The 26,779-nt window shown below is 50.5% G+C and overlaps 1 protein-coding gene across 17 annotated transcripts in view; it reads right to left on the bottom strand.

The window, feature by feature from the left end:
• Positions 1 to 26,779, bottom strand: part of LOC149345259 (glycoprotein-N-acetylgalactosamine 3-beta-galactosyltransferase 1-like) — a 229,092-nt gene that overhangs the window by 58,017 nt on the left and 144,296 nt on the right. For 11 of the 17 annotated variants that reach the window (XM_089546531.1, XM_089546533.1, XM_089546532.1 and 8 more), the window contains one exon: positions 12,883 to 12,971. The exons of the other annotated variants lie outside the window; for them this stretch is intronic. The gene's annotated coding sequence lies outside the window, so the exon portion shown is untranslated. The remainder of the gene's footprint in view (positions 1 to 12,882; positions 12,972 to 26,779) is intronic. 17 annotated transcript variants of the gene reach the window in all.

Below are 26,779 nucleotides of genomic sequence, written 5' to 3'. Positions count from 1 at the left end.
GGTAGTCCCGAGGGCAAGCCCACAGTATGTGGGATAGAGTGGCATGTTGGCCACACATTTGACAGGAAGGGGAGTAGACCCCAGGGTATATGCGGGCATATATCGCGGGGTTGGGGATGGTGTTCGTTTGGAGTTGCCTCCACGCAACTTCTTGGGGTTTGGTGAGAGAACTATGTGCGGGGGGATATAGAAGTCTACCTAAGCGGTAGTGCATGGTTATGTCATGAAATGTGACCATACAATCTCTCGCCGTCCGCAGGACGGGCGACACCACAACCCGGTCGACGAATCCTCGGGCATAATTGTGGGCCGCCTCGTTGCCTGGATGCGACGAGAACGCAGGGACCCAGATCAATTGGATCGGTCGGAGTTGAAGTTTGGTGGAGTGGAGGAGAGAGAGGGTGACAGGGGAGACCCGGTCTTTGGCGAAACTACGAATCGCCGATTTAGAGTCGCTGAAGATGGTTTCTGCAGAGGTGGAGACCATCGCCAAGGCTATGGCCGCCTCCTCGGCCTCTTCAGGCGATCTGACGGGAATGGAGCACGCAACTAGCGGCCGTCCACAGTAGTTTACAACCGCGAGCGAAAAAGCTTCGCGGTCGGGGTATTCAGCGGCGTCGACATAGACTGCTGTCTGATCTGTTAAATATTTTTTGTGCAGAGACTTAGCCCTGTGCTTGCGGCGAGCGACATGATACTCTGGGTGCATATTTTTAGGAAGAGGGGTAACGATAAGGTTACTGTGGATATGGTGTGGAAGCTGGACCCTGTCGGGTGCGGTTGTTTCGAAGCGTATTCCAAGCTTGTCGAGTATGTGACGTCCCGTGGAGGTGTGAGTGAGACGCTCGTACTGAGAAGTGAGATGAGCTTCCGAGAGCTCCGTCACAGTGTTGTAGACCCCTAATGCCAGTAGTTTATACGTGGGGGTCCGGTGGGGGAGATGAAGAGCCGCCTTGTAAGCCTGTCGAATAAGGCAGTCAACGCGGTCCTGTTCCTGGCAGCTAAGGTAGAGGTAAGGGAGGGTATATGTGAGGCGACTGATAACAAACGCCTGAACAAGACGTCGGAGGTCAGCCTCTCGCATGCCTCTATGTTTATTAGCAATGCGACGAATTAGACGAATGGTCTGCGCTACAGAGACTGTAAGTTTAGCTAGAGTGTCGGTGTTTTTCCGATTGCTCTGGATGAGGAGCCCCAATACCCTAATGGTGGATACTTCGCGTATGGGCTGACCACTAGCAGTAATGCAGATGGGAGGATGGCCGTGGAGGCCGGGTTGACCTCGGATGAGCAGCAGCTCGGATTTCTGAGGGGAGCACGAGAGGTCGGCTGCGGCTACATGGCACTCAATGACATCGACCGCTTGTTGAAGTGTGGATTCGACCTCAGCATCGTTGCCTGTTGAAACCCAGAGGGTAATGTCGTCTGCGTATAAGGTATGGGATAGCCGGGGGATAGCGTCTAATTTAGAAGGTAGCGTGAGCAAGGCGACATTGAAAAGAAATGGGGAGAGAACGGATCCCTGAGGGGTGCCATTGCTGCCGAGGTTTATAGGGTCTGAGAGGAGAGAGCCAAAGCTAAGTTCAGCTGTACGACCAGAGAGGAAAGTACGTATATACTCGTAGGTACGGTGACCAGGATTTAACAGGGAGAGGTTAGTGAGAATAGCTCGGTGCGAGACGCTGTCAAATGCTTTAGTTAAATCAAGCCCTAGAATAGCCTTTGTGCCCGCTCTGGTAGAGGGGCACAGTATCTCTCGTGAGAGCTGGAGCATAATGTCTTGCGTAGAGAGATTTGAGCGGAAGCCAAACATGGTGCGAGGTAGGAGATGGTTATCTTCAACGTAATTATTGAGACGGTTGAGAATGACGTGCTCCATCAGTTTCCCAGCACAGGAAGTTAGGGAGATGGGGCGGAGGTTTTCGAGAGCTAGTTGATTGACTGGCTTCGGTATGAAAGTCACGCGTGCATGTTTCCATGCTGCGGTGATTTTACCCTCTCTCCAGCAATCATTCATAAAGGCAGTGAGGGCCTCAATGGACGGGTCATCTAAATTACGGAGAGTTTTGTTGGAAATGCCGTCCGGTCCCGGGGCAGAGTTAGGACGGAGCTGAGTGAGAGCGAATCTTACCTCAGCTTCGAAATCTCCTGATCGAGGGCAGGGTTGGCACCGCCCATGTAGGGGGGGAGAGGGTCCGGGGAAGTAGTATTGAGATAGCGTACACGAAGTTCATCGAGAATATCCTGGTCTGAGCCGGGGTGTTGATGGACTATGCGGGAAATGGTGTCTCGTTTGGATGTTTTGCAACCGTCTGGGTCTAAAAGGTAACGGAGAAGGTGCCAGGTGCGAGTTAGCCCGAGCTGTCCACGCATGTTGTCACAAACTTGACCCCATTGCTGGGAAGTCAGTGCGATAGTGTGCGCCTCAATCTGTTTGTCTATCTGAGCTACTCTACGCCGAAGCGTTCTATTGTGGCGCCGTTTTTTCCAACGGTTTTGAAGGCTTTCGCGGGCCTGCCATAGGTGGAGGAGACGGCTGTCTGTATTGGATTGATCAGCCGTGATAGGTTATTCTTGAGTAGTAGCAGAGACATCTGCCTGCAGTTTGGAGATCCACTCGTCCAGGTTATTAATCCTGGTAGGGGCGTCCTGAGCACGTAGGGAACGAAACTTGTCCCAATCCGTGATTAGGGTCGGGCGACCTCTCCGGCGGAACGGGGACATGCTGAGGGTGGTCGCGAGGAGATAGTGGTCGCTGCCGAGGGTATTCCAAGCCTTGAAAACCGGCGCTGCCCCACCTCAACTCGACGCCACTCCCTGGCCTCTTGCCTACCGCGAGTCCGGTAACGACTGCAGCGCCACCTCGCTTGTTTGCAAACATGGAGGAGGTCTATACATTCTTGTCAGGCCTGCGTCTCGTCGTGTCCGCGTGCGCTTCGCATTATGCCCGTAAACATTTCATGCTTACTCTACTCTCGGTTACGGGAGAGGCAGATTTTTAAGAGTGTGTGTATAGTTAACTATGCGTTCAGCATTCTTGCGGATGAACTAAAAAAACTTTGCAATGGACGGCTTTTGATAACGAGCTTGGAAGGATCGCAAGACCGCGTCCTCGCTGCCGTTCCACCCATTCATGCAGTCCCATCAAGTAAAACACGAAGTAGCTTAAAATTATTCAGTGTCGACGACAGCTTCAATCCTCCTGCGCCTAGCCCAACTTAAAAAGCGCACATACACGCCGCGGCACCGAACGATCGCGCAACACGTGCATCACGGCCGCCGCAACTCGGCGACCAGACAGGACCCCACCGCCTGGCGCCATCTGTCCGCGTTCGAAAGAAGCGCAAGAAGGAGAGAACAAGATCTTTAAGATTTTTAAGATGTTTAAGAACAAGATTTTAAGATCCGGTCGCGCAGCCGGGTGCAGTGTCAGCACCTGAATGTATTTTTACACCGTGTCCGAAGCCTAACGAGCACCGCGGTTTCTTGAAAAAATTGCTCTCTTCATCCGAACGAGATGGCGCCACTATCACCGGAGTTATCTCGTCTGCATAACATAGAGAAAGGAAATATAAAAAGAGGACACTCGGCTGAAACTGGCCTCAGGAAGTACGTCAGGGTTACGCAACCGTCTAGTATTATCACCAAACGCCAGAGGACGACAGTGTCAAAAGAAATGTTGTTATGTTCAAACGTACAATCTATTTGTTGCTAAATAATTATTTTATCATTCAATGCCCCTGTTTTAGTTTGTGCTGTGGCGTGTCATAAATTGTGCAGTCATATTCAAGAAGGCGCATAACCAAGCGCTCGACTCTGTTCATCCATGCGCTGGGTAGTCAGCAGGGTAACCAGGGCTTCTGATCTGTTTCGGTGTGAAATGATGATCCAAGAAGGTACTTGCGCTAGCGCTTCCTGCTCCATTTGTGCATACCTCTGTTCTGTCGTCGACAGCGAACGTGATGCATATGCGATTGGCAGCAGCTTTTCCTGTGACCGCTGCAAGAGAACTGCGCCGTAGGACGATGCATCTACTGAGAGCATGTGTGGCCTCAAGGAGGATTCTTTTCGACGGCCGCCGAAAACGCTTGTCACTGTCACTATAGCCGAGTTCAGTTCTTTGCGGCCGGAAGTCAGTCCGATAAAGTCAGTGACGCCTGTATGCGCGTCCAGTGTACCCGTGGCATTGTAACTAGCACGTGACATCTAGTATTGGGTTATACCCCGACCCTTCCTCCAACAGCTACAACAGAAGGCCGCAAAAGACAAGACACCCAGACTCCTGATGAGACTCGAGGCAGCCGCCGTCTTCAACAGCCTGAGATAGAAAGCCTACTTCCTAGAGGAAGCTCGACGTCCATCATGAGCCTATCATCAGCGTCAACCCATCTGTGATCCTGCATCATCCTCGCATACCTCCAACCTACAATGTCATTCACCATTCTGCGCAAATAAAGGGCTGAAATTCTGCTGCAGTCGAGGATGCAACAGCCAAGTGAAACATGCATGTAAATCCAAACATGGTAGAATAAACGAAAAACCAACGCGAGGCGTAAACTCGCTATTTTAGCCGGCCTAGTGAGCTACCCACCAAAACCGGTCGCCGAATTCGGAAGCGCCCACCATCGAACGGACCCTTGACTCGCCAGTAAAAGTCAGAGTATTTTACCCCGCGAACGATTGGCGGGAAGTTACCGGGAGGGTCCACTGCTGCCGACTTCTTCACAGCAGCATCTCTGATCGTTGTCATTCGCCGAGAAATGCAACTGGCGCTTGGCACCCCGACACCGACGGCCACAGCAGGGCATGTACTACGCCGCTCATACCAACCTGCTGTACCGCCCCACTTACGACCGACCCTTTTGAGCGCCTTACTACCTATCGTAAACGACTACTTTCATTCCAGACTATAGCCGCCGCGGTGGCTCCGTGGTTATGGTGCTCGACTGCTGACCCGAAAGACGCGGGTTCGATCCCGGACGCGGCGGTTGAATTTCGGTGGAGGCGAAATTCTAGAGGCCCGTGTGCTGTGCGATGTCATTGCGCGTTAAAGAACTCCAGGTGGACGAAATTTCCGGAGCCCTTCACTATTCATACTGAAAACTGCGCAAAAAACGAAGACACAGAACGAGAAGGCACGACACGGGCGCAGACTATCAACTGAATTTTTATTCAATGAAGAGGCCTATATATGTATCTTCTACCCACAGTGAGACAGCACTACGGCGTCTCTCATAGCCTCAGTCGCTTTGGGACGTTAAACCCCATAAATCAACCAACCAACCAACCATTCGAGACTGTTGAACATCACTTTTATTGAATATTAGTATTCCTTCACCCCAGTCAGCACCTCACAGCCGATTTCTAAACCAGCGTTTCCGTCAAAGACTATTGAACATCATTTCCTCGATATTAATTTGTAGAACCACCGTTCTGCTTTGTGTGCATCAGTCGTCCCTTGACCTACTCTGTACTTAGCAAAGCAATGTCATCAGCCAATGGCAAAATACCAATGTAGTCTTCTTTAACTAATATCCGCAGCTGTTGCCAATCCATGTCTCGAATACCTGTTGTAAGCAGCAAAAAGCATTGGCGAGATTGTGTCTCCCCTGCCTAACACGCTTCCTTACTGGGATTTTACTACTTTTGTATGGAGGACTATGGTGGCTGTAGAGCCGCTATAGATCTTTCCAGTATTTTTGCATTAGGCTCTTCTACACTCTGGTTCCGCAAGGATGGGTGAGGTTTATACTCCGTTAAATGCTTTCTCGTAACGTATGAAAGCTATACACTGGCTGTTTCACGTAACTTGAACCAAGTATTTAGAAAAAGCGGTTAACCGCAGCCCGCTGAAACCAACGATACATTGTTCGCCATCATGGGGCGCTCCTCAGAATGTTTTAATTGCGCTTAATTAGTTAATTAACTAAGATGAATAATGCAAATTTTCAAATATTTATTTCAGTGCCAAGACCGTTACGTTAGGTTGTAGGGCAGGTTTATAAACAACCGATCCAGTTTATTGTAGCATCGTATCTCCAACGGAATCCTTTTTTCCGGCGTCTACAGAAAGCCCGCGAAATATGAAAAAATACCACGTGACTGCGGCCGTTCACTTCGCCACGGACAGCGGGCACGCTCCGTTTGCTCGAAACGCCGTTGAGAGCGCTGCAATTTGGTAGCGCACGAGCGCAGTCACGTGGTATTTTTTCATATTTCGCGGGCTGTCTTTAGACGCTGGAAAAAAGGACCCCGTAGGTGATACGATGCTACAATAAACTGGATCGGTTGTTTATAAACCTGCTCATAAACCTAACGCAATGATATTGATACTGAAATGAATATTTGAAATTTTGCATAATTCATCTTAGTTAATGTTGTGTCCCCTTATTGCTTTTGTGTGTGTGCGCCCCCGCGTCCTCCTCCTAACGACAGTTCGCATCCTCCTCCTAACGACCACTCAATCCTCCTCCTAACGACCACTCAATCCTCCTCCTAACGACCGCTTGCCCCTCGTCGCACGCTGTCGCCGGATGCCCCCCCCCACGGTGCGCCCCGCACCCTCCTCCTGTTCTGGGAAGCCACTCCCTCCCGTGGACGCTTCTCAGCTCCCTCCTTTCTTCGGGCGGCCAGTTCGGCTGCTGCCTCGGTCGACGCTGGTCGCACCCTCTTCAGCTTTAAATAAACGAAGTCTTAAAGTACCGTGTGCGTCTTTCGCTGCATTCAACACAGCGACCGGACACGACAGTGGCGACGAGAAAGTGGATTCGACCCGCGCTACGCAACGCTATTGACAAGCCATGGCTACGCGAGGGTTTCCCAATCAGATACCAGAATTCAACGGCTCATCGTGGTCATCGTGGGTTGGACGCCTTCAGTTCTACTTTGAAGCTAACAACATCACAGACCCAGCCTTGAAGAGGGCCAACCTGCTGACGCTGTGCGGGGAGCAGACCTACGATACTGTCTGCGCCCTTATTCAGCCAAGCACACCAGCGGCAGTGTCTTACGACGACATCGTAAAAGCGCTGCAAAAGCACTACGACCCAAGGCCATCCGAGGTCTACAGCCGGGCTCGCTTCCAACGACGAGATCAACTGGGAGGAGAAACTGTGAGCGCCTACGTAGCCGCGCTCAAGAAGCTCGCTGCCGACTGCAATTTTGGAACGCTGTCGACAACAGCTACCGGGCAGGAGGGAGACGCAGCTTCTTCTGCTAACACCACCATGCTTCCCTTGGACGTGATGTTACGCGACAGATTTGTGTGCGGACTGAGTGACGAGTCACTGCAGCAGCGCCTGTTCGCTGAGAAGGACCTCACATTCAGCAAAGCTTACGACATCGCCGTTCGAGCGGAGAGCGCCGGTCACCAGCAGAGAGGGATTCGCCGGAACACCGAGCCGGTACACCAGACAAGCAACCAGGTGCGCAAGCCTTCTGTTGTTGTAAAATCGGTCAAAAAGGCACAACGCTGCTGGCGGTGTGACGACCAACACAACCCCCAGGGATGTCGATTCCAGTCAGCCACGTGTAATTTTTGCCACAAGCGAGGGCATATCGAAAGAGCATGCATTACGAAACGGAGACTTGCCAAGATAAAGTCACCTTCCCAGCCTAATCACAGCGTCAACGCCTCAGAGAATACGCCGCTATCTGATCTCCATGGAACAACATCAGCAACACCATCTGTGTTGTACGACCTGAACACCATGAATCTCGGCACGCGACCGAAGATTTTTACAGAAGTAAGCGTACATCACCAGCTGGTTAAGTTCGAGGTGGACTCCGGCGCAGCCTGTACTCTGATCAGTGAGGACACGTTCCGAACTTCATGGCCATCTGACGCACCCGCCCTGCAACAAGACGACACGCACCTGCGAACGTGGTCAGGACAGAATCTGCCACTATTGGGCTCTGCCAACGTGCAGGTTAACTACAACGGCCAGACCCATACGCTACCTCTGCTTGTTGTGAAGGGCACAGGATCAAGCCTTCTAGGGAGAAACTGGTTTTCTCCACTAGGCGTGATGATATGCGGCATACACCAGACGCCGAGCCAGAACATGGTTGAGCAACTGCAAGAGAAATACGAAAGAGTATTCTCGGAAGAGATTCCAGGAAACGAAGGGCCCCCGGTCACACTGGAGTTGTTGGACAACGCGCAACCCAAATTTCTGAAGGCCAGGCCGGTGCCGTTTGCTCTCCGAGATTCAGTTGAAAAAGAGTTGGACAAACTGGAGCAGCAAGGTGTCATCGAGCCGACGCAGCATTCCATCAAACTCTCAGCGTACGACTACGCTCTGGTCTACCGCAATGGGAGTAAACATCAAAACGCCGATGCGCTAAGCCGTCTGCCACTAGACGCAACTGTTGACGAACCATTTCCACCAGGAGACGTTCTGATGTTCGAAGCACTGCCAGAACCTCCGCTTACAGCAGGCACAGTTGCAGCATCTACGCAGAAGTGCGCAGCTCTCCGGCTAGTTTACACAGCTGTTCAACAAGGCAACGTGCATAAACTCAAAGGGGACAACTTCGACGCTTACCGCAGGCGAGCTACAGAGTTGAGCACCCATCGCGGCTGCATCATATTTGGGTCCCGAGTTGTGATGCCGAGAGAACTACGCGCACAAGCTATGTCTCTCATCCACGCCGGACATCGGGGCATCGTTGCAATGAAAAAGTGTGCCAGAAGCTACATGTGGTGGCCTGGCATTGACAACGACATCGAAACAGTGGTGCGAGAATGCAAGCCTTGCCAGAGCAGCCGGAGCGCCCCGCCGAAAGCTCCTGTCCCAGAATGGGAAAAGCCAGACACACCATGGCACACACTGCACATTGATTTTGCAGGACCAATTGAGGGCTGCACTTTCCTTGTGGTCGTAGATGCCTACACAAAGTGGCTTGAGATAAGGCAAATGGGACAGACGACTTCGGCAGCAGTCATTGACAACCTCCGATCACTATTTGCAACGTTCGGCCTGCCGCGCAAGGTAGTGTCGGACAACGGAACACCGTTTGTGTCTGCGGAGATCCTCAAGTTTTATCGCGACAACGGGATCTCATCAGTTACATCGGCCCCCTACCACCCAGCGACAAACGGACAAGCCGAGCGCTACGTAGCCGAGCTAAAACGCGCCCTTGAAAGAGATCAGACAGGCTCGCTGCAGCGCCGCCTTGCGCGCTTTCTCTTCAAGCAGCACACGACGGTTCAGAGCACAACAGGCGAGACCCTCTCGAAAATGATGTTCGAGCGTGAAATGCGAACCCAGCTCACAGCCATCCTCCCCGAGCCAAAGGCAGAGACGTTCCGGGAAGAAAAAGCAATTCCGCGCTGCGGCACGCTTAATGAGGGGCAGCGCGTCCTCGCCCGACAGTTTCTGAAAAAGCCACGCTGGGAGGAAGCTACAATTGTCAGACGCATAGGCCTGCGCTCTTGGCTCGTCAACATACATGGCACAGTAGCACGCCGACATCTCAACCAGCTGCGTAGATTTACGACGCCGTCTGAGAGCTGTCCGCCAGCGGAGAGAACACGTGCACTATCTTCCCACATAGCCTGGCACCCCTTCCCGGAAGAAGAGACTTCGCCCAGGACAGACCTAGGAGACACAGCGAACAACAGCCAGCCTACAAGTGTTTCCCCCCCGAGCGCACAAAGCCAGCGCGCCTCCACGCGTGAGCGCCGACCCCCTGCACGATACCAGGCAACTTTCTAAGGGGGAAGGAAGTGTTGTGTCCCCTTATTGCTTTTGTGTGTGTGCGCCCCCGCGTCCTCCTCCTAACGACAGTTCGCATCCTCCTCCTAACGACCACTCAATCCTCCTCCTAACGACCACTCAATCCTCCTCCTAACGACCGCTTGCCCCTCGTCGCACGCTGTCGCCGGATGCCCCCCCCACGGTGCGCCCCGCACCCTCCTCCTGTTCTGGGAAGCCACTCCCTCCCGTGGACGCTTCTCAGCTCCCTCCTTTCTTCGGGCGGCCAGTTCGGCTGCTGCCTCGGTCGACGCTGGTCGCACCCTCTTCAGCTTTAAATAAACGAAGTCTTAAAGTACCGTGTGCGTCTTTCGCTGCATTCAACACAGCGACCGGACACGACAGTTAATTAACTAACTAAGCGCAATAAAAAAATATTCCGAGGAGCGCCACGTGATAGCAAACAATGTATCGTTGGCTTCAGCGGGCTGCGGTTTACCGCTTTTTTTAAATCCTGGTTCAAGTTACGTGTAACTCGAACCCAGTCACGTGGGTTCGGATCCCACCGGCGGCATGTGGTTGTTTTTTCTTCTGCTTTTCTAATCAATTAGCTTTAAGCGACAGTAATATTCTTATTTGATCAACACCACAAAAAAAAATAAATTTAGAAAAAAAATCCCCTGTGCTCCTTGGTTTCTGTGTCTGTTGGCTTCTCTCACACCTGTATATGATGGTTGATTATATTCTATAGATTTCTCTATCAATTGATTCATGGCGGGAATATAGTCTATTGTCGAATACCTTTTACGAAAGCCTGTCTGTTCTTTTACCTGATTAAAGTCTAAGGTCGTCCGGATTCTATTAGCGATTATTTGTAAATACCTTGTAGAAAGCAGGCTGGAAGTTGATCAGTCTGTAATTTTCCAAGTAATTCGAAAAAGAGAACTTACTTTGAAAAGTAGAATTGCCGGCAATTAAAGAAGAATATGGGACAGCGTTAAATTTGCCAACCCTTGCTCTCTTCGGAAAACATACTTTGCTAAGGCCTAAGCGTATTTATGACTTTGGCTGGCGGCAGTATCTTTATAAAAATGGATTATATGAAACATGGACAATGAGATACTACCGCAAGATAAAAAAAACAGTTCGGTGGCCCCTTCGGTAAGTAGAGTTCGAAGTATCAGCTGTCACTCACTTGACCATCCCAACTCTGAGTGGGTTTGGTTTTCAAGCTGAATTTCGCCCCCCTCTGAGTCGTTTTAAGAAAAAATCAAGAGGTTTTTTGTAGGTACTGACCCTCATTTCCCCCAATCACTTCTTAACGTTTTGTTGTCCTTTCACGCTTTCTTTCCCATCGTTGACATTAGTCTTCGGCGTCTTGTTACGATTTAAGTTACTACTCCGAACTGTAGTTGATTATTCAATATTTGTATGCTTTGTGCCTCCAATGCAATTCTTGTTCTCTTGCTCTTTTATAAGTGTCATCACTTGATTATGTTTTTGCGCGTGTTGTGCCACTGCCATAGATGGCGGGATCTGCCAACTGTCTGCCTTTTTCTGTTTGGAGAGTAGAAATTAAAAAAAAACGGCTAGGCTGGGGTTCGCTACAGTTGCGTCGTAAAGCCAGGTGGACAAAAGGGAGAAGAATACTCATTTCAGCGCTACCTCGCAGGAAAGTCAGCCAGTAATCGTTTGAACGAATCATGCTTTTCGTTCATATTGCCGCAACGCATTACTGGCGCCGCCTAGTAGTCGCGCTCAGGAGGCTGGCGCGCGCTCTTCTTCGCCCGTGAGCTCGCTCGCTAGTCGGTTAGCCGGCCGGGCCGTTTCCGCTGGCGCTTGGACGTTGTGGCAAATACAAACCTGCCTACCTGCTTCTGTGACAATATCCTTCAGAAATGAATATTTGAGGTGAATCTGCATCCCGCTACATTTTTGTCCATGACATGTACCTGCTTCAGAATAACTTAAAATTACAGCGCTAACTCTGACGTCTACCTAGCGCCTCTGACATAGAGAGTGGTCATAACCATAAAATTTCAAAAATCTCTAGTCGAACATGTGTACTTAAGTCGAAGCAGTCTCCCACGCACAAAAAGTGAATGAAACAGCCTCCCAAACGCGACAGTTACACTGAAAGACGATAGCTATCCCACCGGTCTTAAAATTGACCTATCAGGAAACAGAGAACTGCGCCACGACTGCTTTCTTCTAGTTATGCATTTTTACAGATAGTTTATCATGTCACCAGTTCATATTGGCCCCGCCGCGGTGGCTCAGTGGTTACGGCGCTCGGCTACTGGCCCGAAAGACGCGGGTTCGATCCCGGCTACGGCGGCTGAATATTGATGGAGGCGAAATTCTAGAGGCCCGTGTGCGGTGCGATGTCAGTGCACGTTAAAGAACTCCAGGTGGTCGAAATTATCCAGAGCCCTTGACTACGGCGTCCCTCATAGCCTGAGTTGCTTTGGGACGTTAACCTTCAATAAACCAAACCAAACCAAGTTCACATTGGACACGTAAAACGCCTTGGTGCATCCCTTCGGCACATCTTGTGGGTGTTTGTAGCTGTACTGCCGTTGGGTTTATTCGACCGCGTGTGGATGTGGCCGTAGTGCTTTTTTCGTCCATTCTTTCTGCTAACACCCCACACACTATTGCACATATACTGGATGAAATAAGCACCCGTACAAACATTCAACCTCAGCTCGGTAGAAGTGACCCTGACAATAATTTACACCAGGGGGACGTGTAACTTACGGAGATCTTGAATAAATATAAAGAATCGTCAATAAGTCGTCGGCTACATTTCTTCTCCTGGCTCCCTTCTCCACAGGGTACAAAAGAGACCTCTTCTCGCAGCGGTATCATGGACAAGCACCAACGTCGTCGCCCTGTTGGACGCCCTCCATGCTGCATACAGCGATAAGAGCCGCTTCCTCAGCGTGGGCTACTGTCCGGAAAGTAGCGTGGCTTTTTGGGCTTGTTAGTACATAGCTCCAATACACTGTTGCGCAGCAAAAGACGAGGACACAAGAGACGCTCGTGGTGTTCATCTATCGTCTCTTGTGTCCTCGTCTTTTGCTGCGCTACAGTGTGTTGGTCCGGAAAGCGCGCGCCAATGCGGTGCTGAATCGGTGCGCAGGGTACTGCCCACAGGTGCGCCAGGCATGCGAATACGTACGTCAGCGCTGCCGCCGTCTACTGCCCCGCGGCGCCGCCCTCAGGGTCTCGACTGGGCCCGTCCATCGCCAGTCAGCCGGAGGTTGCAGGCTGCGCGCAGCAGACGCCTTCGATCAGAGAGAATGAAACACGGCGAAGACAACGCCTGCCGGCCGACCCGACAGAACTGCCATCCGCTAATTTACGCGGCCTCGCATCATATGTGCGCTGCGCGAGGGGACGAGGCGTCTCACGCGTGGCCGCACATTTGCCACCGGAAGGCTCCTCCGCTCCAAAATAGCCCTCCAATAACGCGCGTACAAAAAGCATATTTCGGCGAACACACCCGCTCTGACTGGCATGCTCCTCGATGCGCGGTCTGGTCACGTCCAGCCTCACAACTTATGATTGCCGTTGCGAGCAGCTCGCCAGCAGAGAATGGCCGCTTTTTATGTGTGTATATATAAAGCAAGGGGAATGAGGGGCTCGTTATACATATTAGAGAAGCCAACAGCCACAGAAACCAAGGAACACAGTGGATTTTTTTATATTTATTTATTTTGTGGTGTTGATCAATTTAGAATATTACTGAATATGTTACCGCTTAAAGCTAATTGATTAGAAAAGCAGAAGAAAAACAACCACATGCCAACGGTGGGAACCGAACCCACGACCTCCGAATTACGCGGCCTCCGGTGCTCTACCAACTGAGCTACGGCGGCGGCTGTCCGATCATCTGCTTTCGGGGCTATTTATGTTTATAAGTGACCTAAACTTGAGAGCGTTCATCAGCGCCACCCTCGTTCACAAGCGGCAAACGTAGTACGTCCTGAGTTACCGTTGGTGTGATGACGAACGTCATAGAAGGCGAGGGTGGTAGCTGTGTGAAAACCCTGTTATGCTTCCTTTGGCATCAAGGCTGCCAGAACCGAGGCCCTTGTTATCTGGCTCGCTCTCAGCTTTAAACTGAGCACGGCCGAGAGCGGCGGGAATTCTGTTCGACGACCGCCGCGCACGCATGTTGCTTTTGTCGCCGCCGAGTCATTTCAGTCCATTGTGGGAGCAGGTCAGCCCTCTGAACAGTTTTCTCTTAGAACTCCCTGTCTCAAGGTTTGGTTTATGGTTTATGGCAGTTTAACGTCCCAAAGCGACACACGCAATGATCGACGCTGTAGTGAAGGGCCCTGAAAAGTTCGACCACCTGGGGTTCTTTAACGTGCACTCACATCGCACAGTACATGGGCCTCTACCTTTTCGCCTCCATCGAAATTCGGCCGTCGCGGCCGAGATCGAACCCGCGTCCTTCGGGCCAGCAGCCGAGTGCCGTAACCACTGAGCCACCGCGGCGGGGCGGTCCTCGATTGAAGCCCGAGGTCCCGTATTGAAGCTTTCAATTCAAAAACAGCTTCAAACTTAAAAACTGGAGAGTATCATCTGAAGGCACATAACCTGTGAAAGACAAATCAGTGGCACATTTGGGAAACAGCTTTAAGACGTCAACTAAACCTCTACTAAATTTTTTTCTTTCTACTGATATGAAAAAGTCTTCGACATATCTGAAAATGCAGATTGTCATTTCATTGATATGCTTGTTTAATACCTTTGTCTAGTTGACCCCAAAAATATTCCTTCTACCCGATGCATATACCCCTTTTCTGCCCATACACTCCATCCCGCCACCTTACATACGTTGGTTGCAAGCAAAAAGAAAGAAGTTCAAGAAAAGCATCTAGTGAAATTCGGCAACGATCCATAAGACTTGCTCCATCATTCTCCTCAACCATGCAACTTTTTACTCAGAAAAAAAAATCAGCGCCGGAACAGGGACACAAGAAAAGAAGAAGACGAGACAGGCGCTGACTAGCAACTGAAATTTTATTGCACGGCACACAAAAAATATACTCTACAAACAACCAGGAGCACGCATGATCGACGCCAACAACACTGATAAGATGTCGCAATCAGCCATGATGTTCAAGAAACGATATCTCACAGGCATGAACGAGGACGGATGGGGTGCTTACGCATGTGTCGCGGTTTTTCTGAATATGAAATGCTTCGCTAATTTCCCTAGTTAATCTATCTTTGTGATTGTACAAGGCCTTTCTCAAGATGTACCAACTCGCTCAACTCGCATTTTTACTGAACTTTTTACTGCTCTCTTAATACCCTTGTGCGTCAGAGAATAGCATAAAGGTCTTCAATATTGACGCTGAAGCCTGAACAAATTCCTGGATTTCATAATGTCATACAGGTTCTTAAGGAGCCCTCGGAAGTTCCAGTGATAATGCTGTCGACAGCCGTAGTCCTTAGCGAGGAAGCGAAGACTAGCGGGGATTGTTCAGGTATCGCCACCTTTATCAGGCGGCTTGACTGGCAGATGTCTGTTTAAGGCAGTGTAGGCAACTCCGCCTCTCTTTGGGGGACGGCGTCTCTGATCCCGTGGTCACATCCATTGCTTCCGGAGGAGACGCAGAAGCAGATGAGGGTTCGACGGGAGGGAGAGACTTCGTCTCACTTGTCTGTGTTTTCCCAGAGGCCTGTGAAAAGTTGACCTCTGGGACATGGAATGTTGGTGCAGCCGCTGGCTACCTGCTGGGGGCCGATATGGGCGCGCATCAGCGATGCTGTATTGCGTTCAACACAATGGCGAAACGGGCGAGTTGGTGATACACACTTAAGGAAAATGGCGTATTGCGTACCCACTGTGACGAGACGCCGCCCGGCCCGCAGGCGCGCTGCGTAAGCGTAGGATCTTCCGAGGAGAAGCGAGAACTTCTTGCGCGCTTCACAGATTAAGGCGGAAACTTGGGCTAGTTGGAAAGCATTTGGAAAGCGTCTGTCCTGTGTATTTGTGTTCTTGTCCCGTGTGTTCACTAAGCGCTAGCAAATATGAACCCAAACGCTTCACAGAGTGTTTTTTTTTTTTCTGTAACTTTCATTTCAGTAATTTTTTTCTCATTCTGGAACATCTGACATGCCCGCGAGTATGCAGCGTGCGGCCAGTGGCAGTTGGGACATGCTGTTTGAGTGACTCCCCAGTTTTCAGCTGGGCATGTTCATGGGCACCGCACTTTGCACAGGTGAGTTTTCTGCTACATGTTCTGGAACCATGCCCGTACTTCTGGCAGTTAAAACAAGTTCACGGGTTGGGGACATACAGACGGGCTTTACAGTGGATGAATTCTGCTCTCAGAGCATCTGGTAGACGAGAGCGTTCAAATTTCAGGTCAGTGTGAGGTGCCACCGCATCTTCACCGTTCGGTCTTACGATGCAGCGAAGGGCAATGACACCCTGATCTCGGAAGCCTTCAGGGGAGGTCAGAATCTGTTTCACGGATAAGATCATGTTCTGATATAATACCTTGTATTGTGTTTAGACTGCAGTGGGGGGAGATGGATATTAGGAGGTGGACGAACTGTCTTTGCTTGAGTAGGGTGTCAAAGTCCGAGTGATCTTTCAGTGACACTTCGACAAGGAGGTCACCGAATTATACTTTTTTTTGCTTTGTAGTTTTTGCCTATCATTTTACCCAGGGTCCTAGCAATAAAAAAAACAGACACTGAAGCAACTGGATCATTATCTATAAGAGAGTGGATGATCAGCAAGTGAGAAAAGCGGTCACAGTCGGGTCGGGTTGTAGTGAAGCTTTCAACGGTGCGGCCCCTTTTCAGGGACTGACCAGGTTTTTTGGAAGAAAAACGGCTCATACGATATCGGTGTGCTGACGGTTCCTAAAATGCGAGTGTGTTTCACCGTCTTATTGACAGGAAGGTCCCGGAGCCCCCCGACTGGTAAAGAGACGGGGAGCCCGTCGTCCAGTGCTTGATCATGGCTCCGACCTCAACCCTTCATAGTTTCTACTCTTTCACCTTAAAACCTTTCGCCACGGTACGGATGACAGCTTGGGTACACTTTGAGACTCAAGGCGACCTTGCGGGGCAATGCAAAGGAGAAAAAAGCTTGTGATGAGCAGGCAACAGATCTGTTGAAAAACTGAGGGGAGATTGTGCAAGAAAACTAAGCCACTCTCTATACGCAATGCCTTATGACCTCGAGCGTACCACCTTCTGTTTACAGGTGCTCTTACAGGCCTGGACTGTGAATAGTCGCGGATAAGATTTAATGGACAATACCTTAGTAATCAGCAAGTCCCTAAAAACACCACAGGAGGTGAAATGCAAACAATGACCTATGAGTTCGACAGGGAGAGCAGAACGGTGAGTCTAAGAGCAACCAACCAATGTAATGTTCAGCAGTCTCGGAGGGGAACAGCAGTTTACAATTGGTAGCGAGGTGCTGGAAGTGGTTAGGAAATACGTTTACCTTGGGAAGGTAGCGTTAAGTTCGCTGAACTTTTTGCGGTGCCATCCAGCCTCCAGCATAGCGCATGGAACCGCGGACGCACGACGGCCGCACCGCGGACGCACGGCGCGACGCGCGCCGGTGGGTGCTGCCGTTGCTGGCGGCGCCGTCGCCAGAACGCTTGTTCTCTCTCCGGTCTGCCTCCCCACCACAGATACTTTCTAGCACACAGCGTTCTACAGTGCAGTGTTTTGTATGCCTGCGGTCGTCATGTTTGTGGCCAATGGATGTTTTCTTTAACCTTCTCGCGTCCCTGCCGATTACTATGAGGACGCGGGTCTACGGTGGACGACCGGTGCGCGATGCGGCGCCGATGGGTCTGTGAGCGTCCGATGCTCGGAACCTCTCCTTTCCGAGGTATTTGATTGGCTGACGGAGGCTTTGTTGTCCTTTCCGTGGGCGTCGATTGGGGAGAAGTGTCGCCTGTTTTATGATTGGCTGCTGTCCCCGCCAAGGGCGGAGACAGAATGTTTAAAACGGAACGCTCCCGATGAGGTCGGGCTGATTTCGTGTAATCAACGTGTCAGTCATGTTGTAAATAGTTTTCTCCTTGCTTGTTTCTTCTCGTTTATTCATGTGTAAATAAATAGTCAACCTTTTTGTCCAGCCGTCGAGTAACGTGATTGTTTGCGAGTCCGAACCATCAAATCATCATCATCAAGTGTTTCCTCTCGTCACCAGCTGAAAGGGAAACTCAACTGGCGTAGACGATGACAGGATTTCAACTCACGCAGTCGTGACAGGATCGCAACGTCTTTCTACTCGAGGTATTGGACGGAAGGCGGGAAGAGCAAGTCGGTGGACAAGCTACAGAATAGCTCGGTCTAAAGGAGAAAACGCGAAGCTGCGTCGAGGAACAGACGTCGAGACGCTTCAAGAACTCAGGTCGAGCTCGAGAGGACGCCGGAAGCTCAAAGTCCGCGAGGAGCTGAAGGAGCTGGGCGAAGACAAGTCTTCGAGGGTTCGAGACAGCAAGCTGCTGAAAGGAACCAGGTGTCCACATCGAAAGGTTCAGAGCAAGGACCAGGCGACCAAGCGAAGCGACTTCCAAGGCAGTGAGCTGCAGTGGGACGCACGCGTGTGCGTCTACCTTCCCGGAAGTCCGCTGCCATCACGCCAAGTGCGACAGCAGTGCGGTCGACGGAGCGTCGAGAGAGGTAGGACACCTTTCTGCTTTCTCCGAGGTTGCTATGTCTGTGTAGTGATTGTAAGCTATAGGTAGGTGCAATGACTGATACAGTGATGGACGCCGCAGGGAATGGTCTAGAGCCTAACAGGCAACCTGCGTCAGCAGAGCAAGTGCCAGCGACAGAACAGGCACTAGGAAATATGACACAAGCGTTGCTTGTAGAAAAGGAGCATAACGTTCAATTGTGTGAAATTGAAAAGTTAAAGCTCCAAATTGAGATGGAAAAGATCAAGCTTGCACACACCGTGAGGGCCAAATGAAATGCAGATGGAATTAAGACAGGGAGCCAAAGCTGATAGCGAGGTGTTATTTGCTGAAGTTCAATGTTTTCACTGCATGGATTTTGGCCATTTAATGATTGAGTGTCCGAACTCGAAGCGAGAACAAAATATTTCCGCTGTGAGGAGAGATGTGGGCAAACTAGCAGCCCATGTGGAGATGCTGGTTCCTGACAAGTTAAGTTCCCAATCGGAGATGAGAGAGAGAGAGAGAAAAGGACGGAAAGGCAGGGAGGTTAACCAGACGATGCACAGTTGGCTACCCTACACTTGGGGAGGGGAACAAAGGGGAAAAAAGGAAAAAGAGCGGCAAGGAAATGAGTGTTCTAAGTGTCCAGCTACCACTCTGTCACAGGGACAGAGGGCGCGCACTGAGATGACTTTTGATAAGGCCAGGCAGTCGGATAGGAGGGATGATCCGGCATGCGACGATTTGCATACCGAAGGTCAGAGTTCTGAAGCTTGTGTGGATTCAGGGACTGAAAAAGCGCTTAAAGGAGAAGCGATTCAGTCAGTTTCCAGTGGTGAGGGCTCCGATAAAACAAAATGGGAAGGTGCGTCTCTCCAGGTAGCAGAAGCTGATGTAACGTGTGTGCCAATAGCTATAGGTGTGAAAGCTGCAGCGGTTAGTCAGCAGGGCCCAACCGTGTGTGCAGTGCCAGAAGAGAGAGCTGTTTTCGAACAAGAGCTGAGCTCTACACACGGGGTGGATGAGGACAAAACAGAGGCTACACTCGAGGAGGAAGAGAGTGCGGAGCTGATAGTTGCGTCAGCTTTTGCTATATGGCAGGAACGAGTAATGCCAGAAACTACATCCAGGGCTCAACATTTTAAGGTAGAGCAGCGAGACGATAGATCGTTATGAGAAGCGTGGAGACGCGCGGCCGTCAAATCCCTTTCAGGAGACGCGGATCTTGGAGACGCGCGGCCGGGGTGCGGAACGAATCGTTGTCGCGTGGCGTCTGGAGCTCGAAGTTGTGAACGCGCACTTAAGCCCTTCGGCTTTTGTCGGTGGTGGTGGTGAAAAACTTTAATATGCAAAGAGAGTTTGAGGGTCAAAAAACCCTGCTACATGGTCGGTATCCTTAGTCCGGGACACCGCACGACGAGGCCCCGTCTCGCGCCCGCTTTACTAGAGCCCTTTCAGACTCCAGTGTGGAGCAGTTGGAGGAGGGCAGTCTCCCATGCCTCTCGGGTGGGGGTGGGGGAAGGGGGAACGTGAGGATACTGAGTACATGCCCACACCATGTGAAAGATATCGCAGATCTCTCTACAGTGCGGGCAGCGCCCATCTGTGTTCGGATCGAAGTGTTTTGCTATGGCAGGACAGAGAAGAGTTCCTGTCTGCAGGCGCCGCAGAGTTCGCTCCTCCGCCTTACTCAGCCCCTTGGCAGGTACTGGGTAGAGGCGGTGGCTGTCGCAATAATGAATTAGGATTTCGCGGAACCGCAGAAGCGGTTTATGAGCTTCTGAGCCAGGAGAGCTAGGATGAGGAGCACGGTGTGTGAGCACTCGGGCGGCCGCATCAGCGGCCTCATTGCCTCGTAGACCCTGGTGGCCAGGAGCCCAGATCACTTTAGTGCGAGTTGGATCGGCCGGAGCGCGTCTTAGAATTTGGGAGGCAAGAGGGGATATTTCACCTGCAAGATAATGTTCACAGGCCCGGCGAGAGTCTATGACAACTGTTCTCGATTTTGGATCGGCGGCAGCGAGAGCTATTGCGACTTCCTCCGCTCGTGTTGAATTTGGGGCCCGAAAAGATAGCCCATCGACATTCATTCCCCGGTGGACTACATCAGCCGTGAAGAATCCCGTGGGCGACGGCCCTGTGATGTCCACGTAGTAGACGCCCTCTTTATATCCGTACTGCCTCTCAAGCGTGCGAACCCGCGCTTGTCGTCTGCCTTCATGTGAAGCCATGTCCATGTTACGCGGGAGCGGAGCGACCAAGAGCATGGTCTCAGCGGCTGAAGCCACTGGCGGTCTGCCACCCCGCAGGGCGCGGCTGAAGAATAGGGAACCCTTTCGAGTCACGACGTGGGTTGTTAGCGGGTTCTAAGAATGAAAGTTCCTACTGTTTGCTTTTTCTTTCGCTACTGCGGAAAAAGTTGTGAGCATGCATAGTTTTTGGATGAACTGGCAGTCATAGTGGAAATTGAGGGTTACAGGCCAGCGTGGCAGGGGGCATGCAGAGAACGGACATGGCAAGTTCTGGAATGTGCTGACTGGTGTCCTAACCTTCTGTGTGTGCGGGTTGAGATAACCGCTGTGTGCGCGCATGTATGCGTGTTGGTGAACTGGCTGGACAGCCGGCACACAGGTGCGTGTGTGCATGTGGTCTTGCTCTCGGACACCGTGGTTGAACTTTAATGTCCCACTGACAACGAGTGTCCGTGTGACATTCTTGGGTGGGAGGTGTGAAGTTCGCTGAACTTTTTGCGGTGCCATTCAGCCTCCAGCACAGTGCATGGAACCGTGGACGCACGACGGACGCACGGCGCGACGCGCGCCGGTGGGTGCTGTCGTTGCTGGCGGCGCCGTCGCCAGAACGCTTGTTCTCTCTCCGGTTTGCCTCCCCACCACAGATACTTTCTAGCACACAGCGTTCTACAGTGCAGTGTTTTGTATGCCTGCGGTCGTCGTGTTTGTGGCCAATGGATGTTTTCTTTAACCTTCTCGCGTCCCTGCCGATTACTATGAGGACGCGGGTCTACGGTGGACGACCGGTGCGCGATGCGGCGCCGATGGGTCTGTGAGCGTCCGATGCTCGGAACCTCTCCTTTCCGAGGTATTTGATTGGCTGACGGAGGCTTTGTTGTCCTTTCCGTGGGCGTCGATTGGGGAGAAGTGTCGCCTGTTTTATGATTGGCTGCTGTCCCCGCCAAGGGCGGAGACAGAATGTTTAAAACGGAACGCTCCCGATGAGATGGGGCTGATTTCGTGTAATCAACGTGTCAGTCATGTTGTAAATAGTTTTCTCCTTGCTTGTTTCTTCTCGTTTATTCATGTGTAAATAAATAGTCAACCTTTTTGTCCAGCCGTCGAGTAACTTGATTGTTTGCGAGTCCGAACCATCAAATCATCATCATCAAGTGTTTCCTCTCGTCACCACCTGAAGGGGAAACTCAACTGGCGCAGTCGAGACAGGATCTCAACTGGCGTAGACGATGACAGGATTTCAACTGATAGTGACCGCTGATCCGGATCACGAGAGCGAAATCACTAAAACAATTAAGAATGGGGTGGAGCGCATATGGCAGGTTCTGTCCGATCATGAAAAGGAGTTAGTTTACCAATACCGCTCAAGAGAAAGTATATAATAGCAGTAAATTACTGGTGTTCACCTCTGCGGCAAAAACGTAGAGGCTAAAAAAAATATTGTCACGTAGTTGTGACTGCAGTCCGCGAACAGGAAAACAGCGAGAATCGCTTCTAAACGACTCTTTAATTGGGCTGACTTGCGCCCGCAAACAAATTAATCACTCGGCGGCGGCGTAGCAACAAGCGTGCTCGGCGGTCGTCGAACAGAATGCCCACCGCTCTCGGCCGTGCTCAATTTAAAGCTGATAGCGAACTTTCGAGATGAAGCTTGGAAAGTTACTTGAACACTCTGGAACGACGTAGAGTCGGCTCCGCCTGGATGCGATCAATCTAGATAAATCTAGGCGCGTCTTGCATCCCAAACAAAGCGATAAAGCAGCGTGCCGGCAGCTTTGAAGAATGAACAACCAAACACTACAAACATTCGCGGCAATATTCAACTTCATCTGAGGACAACGCTGCGAGCTATGGAATGGAAATAGATAGGTGTAACGTTAAGAGCCCGGAAGCGGGCAGAGTGGGTGAGGGATCAAATGCGGGTTAATGACATCCTAGTCGAAATCAAGAGGAAGAAGTGGGCTTGGGCAGGGCATGTAAGGCAGATAACCGCTGGGCCTTGAGGGTAACGTAGTGGATTCCAAGAGACGGCAAGCATAGCAGGGGACGGCCGAAAGTTAGGTGGGCAGATGAGATTAAGAATTTTGCGGGGATACAGTGGCGGCAACTGACAAAGGATAGGGTTAATTGGAGAGACATGGGGAAGGCCTTTGTCCTGCAGTGGGCGCAGTCAGGCTGATGGCAATTATGAGTTGTTTTGTTGGTCACTTCATAAAGGGGGAGTAGCAAGAGGCATGTCCTATAGTACCGTTTATCGTGAAAGAATCTTTGGGAGAGTTTTCAGGTTGTTTATGTGTTGCAGCTGTGGGAAATCATCGTCCCCGTGCCTGGCCGCGGCGAAAGGCCAACACGTTCGCTCAGAAGAACCCCTGGGCGCACCCAGAGCGGAGAATAAGAACGACGCGATTCCGGGAGACCAGGCGCAGAGCGTAGCGAAACAAGAAACGCCTGACGGCGCTCCAAAAGCGCAAGGGCACTGCGCGGCGCCGACAATGCGGTCATCCATCAAGACAGCGCTGACGACCTTTGGCGGGAATATCGTCCGAGCTGCTCCTTCCACGCCGCAAAGGTTAACCGGGAACACATGAGCCTGCCGCGGAACCCGCCCTGCCTCGAGAAGCTGAGCAGGCAACGCACGCAGAGGCCCAGCTGCTTGAGTACAGCTCTTTTCAAAACACGTGTTCTGCAGTACTCGGCAATCCGGCATCTTCGCATCGGGCATATTGCCTCCGCGACCCCATTGCCTTTCCTCGATTCCGGGTAGGATGTCATTAGGTAACCGGCGCATGTTCCCTCAACTACCCTCTTTCTGTTTTTAACGTTGCCCCACCATTTTTCAGTGCGCAAGTAATGCTGCTGTAACCCCCACGGGAATCTGCTGTCAGGGCAAAGTGAAGCCGCCCTCGCTTGGGCAGTCAAGAGATTAAGGCGCAGTACCAGCGTCGAGATAGCGAGGACTATAAACGTCCGGCGCCAGTCGTGTCAGCGACATCACTCGAGAGCCCGACGTAGCACCGACAGTGGGGAGGATAAGCTGGAAAATAGTCGACGTGTGGCATATAACAAATACGAAGCTATTTGGGGAATCTGGAAAGGCGCAATGGTGTCAGGCGTGACGTTTGCAAACGCTGTGCTGTGGTTGGAATCTGCCAGAAATTTGGCACTTGATATAAAGTAGAGTATAGTCGGTAGGCTTCCCTTGGGGGCACATGAAAACACTACTAATGGAGCAGTTTAAGGTGACGTGGGGTGGTCAGCATTCGAGATGCGTGAGGAAAAAATTAAGCTGCAGTGTGAAGAACGGCTGACACATATGAATGAGAAGCGATCAGTGGCAAAAATTTTCAGGTGCTTATTCCGATGCAGTATCGATCCTACACGAAGGCGGAAAAGTATATGGCATCCTAATCAATACAAATGTTACCGGGAAGAAACTGATAGTAAGAAAACCCTTAAACAGAAAGTAGCATCCTCAGAAAATAATTACTGGCAGAAGAAAATGTTGGATAAGCCGACGTTGCTGCTCTACAGGGTAGTGAAATTTAAAAGGAAAAACTTTTTTGATGAGTTCAAAGGAAGTGGCTCACTTTTCGAGGCCAGAATTGGGTGCTTGAGGACGAAGTGGTACCGGCAAAAATTTGACACCACGGATGACGTTTGCAATTGCTGCATGCAAGACAGGGATATTCTTATCCACTATGAGAGGGTTCCGGAGTAGCCAGGGCAAGCTCAATTTTAAAAAAGTAGAAAGAAGAGGATTGGTGGATAAAGTCGAATAGTTTAAAGGGGCACAAGGAGGACTAATAGACAGCAAATATGCATCTGCCATGCCATTTCAGCCGAGAACAAAGCAAAGCCCCTCCAGTAACACCTCGACGCGGACAGGGATGGCGTCCAAATGGGAAAGCAGTGCGGCGGAGAACGCCTCTCAGTGGGCCTCATTCGCAAACCAAGGAAGTAAGTGTCGCTCTTAGAGAACTTTGAGGCCGCACTGTTGTCTCCCGGGTAAGCAGGCAACGCATACAGCGAACATGACGCAACGGTTTGTGGTTGCCATGTGAGAAAAGGCTTGCTACAAAAATCCTGGCTAGAAACCGAGCTCGTACCAAGACGGCGGCGCGCAGGGCAGCTGTAAATAGCAACCGAAGTATCCGTTGTCAAGTTTCTCCAACTAATCTCCGCGGGAGTCACAGCCCGTAAGGGTAACTGTTTGCTTTAGAGGTCCAGTGCGTTATCTGAGAAGGACTGAGAGGGGTTCCAGAACAACGGATCAGGCTTTGTGGATAGCTTACACTATGCTAAGAGAACGACGACAGCACAAGAAAGAGGAGAACACGTGTGCAGACTACCAACTGTCTATCCCACACGGATGAGAGACTTGCCGCATAATTTCCCCGCATCCAGCCGGCTACACGAAATCGCTCGACCCCACAGATTGGCATCTCGCAATGGAACAGTTTGCCTGCAGATGTCGCCTCCATATTTAATCATGCATCTTTTCTCAAGCCTTTACAAGGTATCTAATGTCAGACTGTTTTGATTGCTTTGTTGTTACTGACTGTTTTAGACTATTCATCTCGTTTTTATTTTCTCCCTTCATGTACAGGACTGTATTCATTGTTGTGTTGTGCTCCTTGCCCCGTATTGCGAGTGCTTATAGCCAATTCTGTTATAGCCTTGTGTAATTCTTCCAATCTATCTATATATCTGTCTATCTATATATAGACTTGAAGCCTGTATATATATATATATATATATATATATATAAATGGTCTGTTCTGAAAGTAGTAGGACTCATTTTTTTAAACAAAATTTATTCAAGAGAATAGTACAAACGATTATAATTTTTCAAGGTAGCAACCTTCGCACCTACACGCTGCTGCCAATGAGTTTTACAGTTTTCGTACACCTCCAGGAACGTCTCGACCGGAATGTTGTTTAGCTCCCTCGTCACGGCCTGTTGAACCACCTCTACCGATCCGTAATGTTTCCCCTCGAGCGCCGATTTTATTCTCGGGAATAGAAAAAAGTCTGGCGGGGCCAAGTCGAGGCTGTAGGGGGGCTGAGGCAGCGTTGCCGCCTTGTGCTGGGCAAAAAAATCGGGGTCCTCATTCAGATGATGAAGAAGATCCTACCGGTTGGCCTTTTGCTCCTCTGACAACACTCCTGACGCCAACTTCACGCACGCTTTCCTCACGGATAAGAAAATCACGATCTCAAAAACTTGGGTTTGAGGAATGCTCAAGTCATCAGCAATCATTCTGATACTCATTCTACGATCACTGTTAAGTAAATGTTTCCCTCGCTACACATTTTCGTTGGTCTTGCTGGTCGAAGGGCGTCTGAAACGGTCGTCTTCCTCCACTCTTTGCTTACCTTCTCGGAAAAGCTTGTGCCACTCAAAAAACACCTGATATACCCATGGAAGCGTCACTGTAGGCCTCCTTAATCATGTTGTGAGTCTCTTTGCCCGTTTTACCAAGATTTACTCAAAATTTGATCGCGTATCGCTGATCCAGTAAACGCTCGACGATTCTGCGTGACGAGACGTTTCGACACGGGTTCACAGTACAAGCGACCTCCTCTCTTCAACGGCCGAGAGCCGACTGCCGATTTTCCCCAGCATTCCCAATATCCCCCTTCAACGATCCTCCACGCGCAGACCACCTCTCGTCCGCCCGTTCGCCCAGGAAAAAACCAGTCCTACTACTTTCAGAACAGACCCTGTGTATATATATATATATATATATATATATATATATATATATATATATATATATATATATATATATATATATATATATATATATATATATATATATATATTTGAAAAACTGCTCGTTTGCAGGTTAGTAGCCCTATGTTTCCATAATATCCATTTTAATAGTATTTCTGCTGCTGCTGCTGCTGCTGCTGCTGCCATTTGCTGACATTTGTTGACATTTGCTATGCTTTTTGCATTACTGAGATTCATTTTGCGAGTACTTCTGTACACTTCAAGCAATGTCTGATTCCTGTAGCACGTGTGATGTGATCATCTCTGAGGATGAGCCATTTGTGGAATGTTCCAAATGCGAGAGCAACTATCACTTTGGAAAATGTGCTGGTCTTACTGAAAAGACCTTCAAATCGAAGTATGAGGCCACAA

Source organism: Amblyomma mixtum, chromosome 5 (genome assembly GCF_055824585.1).
Source record: "Amblyomma mixtum isolate Tamu chromosome 5, ASM5582458v1, whole genome shotgun sequence".
NCBI lineage: Eukaryota > Metazoa > Arthropoda > Arachnida > Ixodida > Ixodidae > Amblyomma > Amblyomma mixtum.
This window is presented reverse-complemented; position numbering and strand designations above follow the sequence as displayed.